Here is a 5,721-nt window from a genome sequence, read left to right on the forward strand (position 1 = left end):
TTGGCATAATGAAATCATGGGTGTCTGCCTCCCCCTCTGAAAAAGATCACGTCGGAGTTGGAGTGGTCGGAAAATTGATCATTATGCGCGCGCGCGCAGGCAAGAGATGCGTGTAAACTGCTGAGCGGGGCCCCCCCTCTCCACCTCGGACCTCCCTCACCCTACCCCGCATGCTCCCCGCATCCCGCAAAGGTCACACAACCCTACAATCCGCACAATTACTTTCCCGTACAGTCCGGAAAGCAACAAAATCTCTCCGAAAGGATTACAGGCATTTTCCAAAGGGGAAAAAGGAAAAAAAGATAGAGGACTTTAATCTTAAATAGAAGGGGTGCGTGTTTGTCAACAAGATATTAGATTCCGAACAAATATCCAGGATTATAAATATATTTATTTAATCTAGTCACCCACAAACGTAGCATTGCAATTAAACAGCAGAGCTCAGCTTTTGAGATTTATGTCTTGCACATTCATGCAGAGCCCCACGCAGTCTTTATATTTCAATCGCTTAAGGAGGTTGCTGTTGTTTAAAAAAATTGCGCTCTGTACCTTTTAAAGGAAAACACACATATGTACATAATGAGGTGGATGTTTTCCCCTTTAAAAACATTAATCTCTTATTTATTGAGAACCACAGACATTTACTGAACGAGTACGTTTTAGTCAAATATAAGGGGATTGTTTTGTTGTTATTATTAAAAAGGCAAGATTGATGTACAGTATTGAGCCAAAGTAACACACACACACACGCAGAAAAGACACGTGCACTCAAGGCAGAGGTAAGGGCGCCTAGGCACAGCGCCCCTCCTCCCGCCCGCCGGCCTTTCGGAACTGGAAGCTCTTCCCTTTGCGGATTATTCCCCCCCCCCCCCAATGCCGATTGACCGCCTGCCTTGCTAATGTGGAGGCAGGGAACTCCGGGGCGGGAGAGTCTTCTGTCAACAGGCAGGGAAATGAGATGCTAAAAAGACTCCGGTGTAGTTCCTTGGGCATCGAGGAGCTTCCTGAAGCGGGCTGGCCTTGGGGCGGGAAAGAAGGAGCTCTGGGGCTGACAATGTTTCCAAAGCAAACCTTCTCTCTGTTAATAACGCGCATGACCCTAAGGAAGGGCAGTGCATGCCTTTCCTCCCAGGCTGGTCCATTGCGTAGGATAGGTCACCAGGGAGATGTCTCTCTCCCCCCACACCTTGGGAGGGGTGTCTCTAAGCCTTGGTTATATAAAGTTCCCCCCTTGGTGCTTTCTTTGCCACCACCCCTCCCGTCAGCATATTCCAACTGTCCTAGCTCAAATGGGTCCTAATCCGACTCTAGGGGAGATTAAAGAGCCAGAGATAGCTGTATTTAGGATTACCAAAACGAAATGAAGGAATCTAATCCTCCACCTCTCTCTCTCCCCCCCCTTCTCTCTCTCCCCCCCGCCGCACATGTATTTTCTAGTTTTAGTCATGATTTCTCTCTGTCTTTCTCTCTCAGACCTCATGTTACCTTTGGGTGTTTTTAAATAAACGACATGAAATACGTGGAAGGAAGAGAGACGCGGCTAGACGGATCTCGAATGGCGCTTATGCTTATGGCTTGGTGGAAATTCACTGGGTCAAGCCATGCCGGAAGGCAACTGAAGGTGATGGGTTAAGAAGGGACGGGTCGCCAGGTGCCCGTGCATCTCCGAGGGGAGATTACAGTTTCTTCGAGTTCTTCGCCACGTGGTAGAAACTGGTTAATAGCGAGCATCCAGCTGTCCGAACTACCTAAGGCCTAACGGAAAGATACGAGGAAAGTGGAAGCGATCGTATCTACTATTAAAAACACTTGGCGTGTAGGAAATGGTTCCGTTCTGATAGCAATTCACAGCCCTTTCCGGAGATGCTAGGCCAAATAAATTAAAATAAAATGGAATTAATATTAGGGGCTTGCATTTATTCCTCCTTCAAACAAATGAGAAGAATATTCACTCAGAATGGTACATCCAGATCGAATGGGTTTTTTTATGTTGTGGGGGACAGAAGTGTGCAGTGTCAGAGACCAAGTTGGGGGTGTGTGTTGGGGAGGAAATAGTTGGAATAGTGTTGAAAAATTCTGCCTGGAGATTAGAACTCCTTTTTGGCTGTCAATAATCTCCTCGTGGAATCAGTAGCGAAGCCTCCCATGAATTCCACGGTTTCTGGATCTGCAGCAGTGGTGTAGTGGAACATTTCATTTTAGAGCAGGGGCTGTGATGTAATCTCCTGGAGCGATTGCTCCGTCTCTTGTAGTGATGATGTCATCTCTTGAGATGATGATGCCATCTCCCCGGGCAATTTCCCGCGCCCCAAGAAGCTAAGCGGAGGAAGAGGCTGGCTACGTTGGCGTAGCTGCGGGTTAAAGGTTAAACTGCCCCTTTTAATTTGAAACATCCCCCAAAAGAAAGAAGTCCTTTTTATTATGACCAAGCTTTTGAGTTCTCCAGAGCTCCTCATTAGGCTGTGTTAAACCAAGTGGGAGTGAGATTAAAACCTGACTTGGTATTGATACCACACTGTCTGCACTGGTCATAGTTGGTAACGGTTTGTCTAGGGCGCGGCTATGGGGACTTTACTGTGGGGACACGAAGAGCGCCTGCACTCCAGAATTTGCCGCTGACTGTGAGCTGCCCCACTTTGAATTCCAGGCCAGCTCCATTGTTTATAGTTCCTAGCTGCACTGCAACCCAGCCTACGTGACCGGTGGTGGGGATTTGAACGAGTTTCCCGTCCCCTTATTCCGATTCCGAGGCAGCGCCTATAGCTCAATGCCTGCTACAACCAGCGAGGCATTTCTCCGGACAGGGCCGCGCTAGGGGGCGGGAGAAGAGCGCTCGGAGCCCAAGGTGTTCTTTGTGATGTCGTCACAAGGGATATTAGCATATCAATAGGGGAGAGGGAGAACTACGAGTGAGTGGACGCCTTGGCCCTCCCTTTTCCTTCCTTAGCTTTGCGGTGGATCTCCAAGCCATCCAATCCTAGGCTAGGCTAAAAGTGCAAAGAAAGGCAACCAACGTGTGTGGACCACCAGCTCCATCCCTTTGTCTCCCCAGCCCATTCGGCGGACAGAAACCATAAGCACCCCAGTCTCTTCCCGCACTCGGGTCCCCAAGGCACCCTGAGACACCCCAACCCCCACCGCACACTTTAAAGGACACCCACCCAAAGATTGGGAGGAACTGTAGTTTCTTAAGGGTGCTGGGAATTGTAGATCTCCCAGGAGCAAACTACAGTTCGCAAGTTGGGAGGGAGGATGTGCGTTTCAGTTCTCCCTTGGCGGCTTTAGGAAAGCCTCGGGTTTTTACCTGTAAAATGGGAACAATGCTGATAGACCTTACTGAGCGGATGAAAAACACTCAACACCCAAGGAGCCTCTCAGGCGGCGGGGTGGGCAGAAAGAAACGTTCACATTGCTTAATTTCCTTCACTTCTCTTTTCCTGTGTCTGGGAAGTTTGGAAGATCATTAATGACCCCATCTCGAGGATTGGAAGTAGCAACAGAGGCAGTGATATTATTTCGAGTAGTTTGATCAATACTTGGGCAACGCTCGTGGGCCGAAGTCGAAGCGCTTTTGAGATCAATTCGATTTGATGCGAGAGTGAAGCTCGTGTCCGCCTCCCCTTGAAATCCACTGGACTGAAATGTGCTGGCCTTTGGTGCTATTTCCCTGATCTCTCCACCCTTTTGCGATCCTTTACACGCTTAACACCCCTTGGACTCAAAAGGTCTCACTTCTGAGATGACACGTCTAGCATTGCGCGGCCAGTGTTTGTTGTCGCTCTCAGACGTCACCAAACTGGCTTTTCCTCTCTCTCTCTCTCTCTTCTCTCCCTGACTCGACCTTGTCGACTTCTCCCTCGTGATCGCTTTTCTCTCCGCCTACCTTCAGCCTCCCGTCTTGGTCCCAGATCCACGCCAAACGGATGTAAACGTTATGGCAATGGGGGTGGGGGTGAGATAAACTGAAAAATGAGAAATTGCTGTTGAGTGATACAGCTGTTACGAAATCTCACACAAATAAACGGCGCGCCCTGCCTTTCCCAACCACTTTCAAAAAGAAAAGAACGGGGGGAAAGGAAGGGAAGAAAGATCTGAACTCGAGGATTTAAAACCTAGCCTGGAGTCGCTCACAAACGGGTGCACATTCTGAGTGGATGCGTGTTTCTGTGCTCAGTACAGTAATACCGCGCTCGCCTCTGGCTACCGAGCTGGAGACGAAGCGCCACTTAGGTTGCAATCTAGGCAGTGAGTCCCATTGAACTGAACGGGGCTTACTTCTAACAGGGAACGTATCAGCTTCCATAAAAGCAGGTCCGAATCAAGGCACGTGGTTTGAACCTGCTGGGTCAACCAAGGGAGAGTTTTGGAAGGCTGCCCTATGAACTGGGAGTAAATCTGATTGAAATCAACGGGACTTACTGCGGAGTAAATAAGAGAGCGGAGCAGGTGTCGTTGTTGCTTTAACTGCCTGCCGCAGAATAACTCTTTGCTTTTCTTCCTTTTTGGGGGAAAAAGAAATGAGAAGTCAGGTTTTGCCTTGCCAGATTAAAAAACAAAAACCGAATGAGTGAGTAAAGTTTACGATTAAAATAATGGTCTCTAGTGGTCTCTCTCCCCTGTGTTCTTCAAAACGCACGCGCGCGCACCAGCTAGGCAAAATGAACTCTTGTTCCAAGTTGCTAGTTCTGTCGATGGAAATGAGGTAGTCAAGAAGAAACAGTGGCGAAGGCCTCGGCTTTGCCTCCCTTCCAACGAAGTATTAGAGAGGCCCTTTTGTGGCTGCAGCAGCGGCAGCGCACCATTTTGACCTGGAAAGGCACAACAACATCCTGCTTTGCTTGAGCTGAATTCAAAAAGCCTGAGGGATGTAAACGCGGGGTAGGAGGGTAGGAGGCGCGGGAATCACCCATTCTGAATCTGTTTCTAGAAAATCCAGGCTAACAGCCATCGCGGAAAGGGGGAGGGGGGGAGAGGCGGACAAAAAGAAAAAGAAAAGTCCAGGGCTGCTGCAAAAATTCCCTTTCTGACCGGGATGTGAAAAGGGGCTTTACATTCTGTGTGAAATCTCCGTTGTTGTTTGGCAAACAATGGGCGACTGGAAGGCTGAGGGAATGAATAGGCAATCCGCAGGATGCGTGCGGGTCAGTGCTTGGGGTCTCCGTCCTAAAGCCCTCTTTCTCAGCTTGCCACAATAAAGTAGCATGAGGTTTTAAGGCTTTGCTGGGTCACCGGCCATCTCCTATTATTCTACACTTCACAACAACAACACACACACACAATCCAGCCCCCCCCCCCCCGTTAATCAGCACTGACCAGAGGCCCCTTTTGGAAACAAGAGGAGCAGAGTTGAAGAAAGACTCTCTCTCTCTCTCTCTCTCTCTCTCTCTCTCTCTCTCTCTCTCTCACACACACACACACACACACACACACACCCCCTCCCTCAACAGGCCCTCCTGAAAGCAAGATCTCCCATTGGCACTTTGGACCAAAGTTTTCCACCCCCCTTTCCTTTTATCATAACAAAGCTTCCAACTCAGACCACAAGAGAACTGGACTTTTCTCCCCCTGTTTCTGGCCTTCTCATTCTTTCTCTCTCTTTCCTTGGCTCTGAAGATGATGGAAACTTTGTTGCAAGTAAGGATGCCTTTAGGTCAAATGGTCCAGGCCTAGCTGGGAGCTGAGATTGATCCTGGAAGGGAAAGCTGCTTCCTGAGCATCTAC

General features: G+C 49.0%; 1 long non-coding RNA gene across 1 annotated transcript; it reads right to left on the reverse strand.

The window, feature by feature from the left end:
- Positions 1 to 371: 371 nt before the first annotated feature.
- On the reverse strand, positions 372 to 2,791 carry LOC309348414. The gene is made up of 2 exons (XR_014159388.1): positions 1,486 to 2,791; positions 372 to 549 (listed from the first exon to the last, which is right to left on the reverse strand). It is a non-coding gene; the product is annotated as an uncharacterized lncRNA (long non-coding RNA).
- Positions 2,792 to 5,721: the final 2,930 nt, after the last annotated feature.

This window comes from Podarcis erhardii, assembly GCF_964252035.2.
Source record: "Podarcis erhardii genome assembly, chromosome: 8".
Taxonomy (NCBI): Eukaryota; Metazoa; Chordata; class Lepidosauria; order Squamata; family Lacertidae; genus Podarcis; species Podarcis erhardii.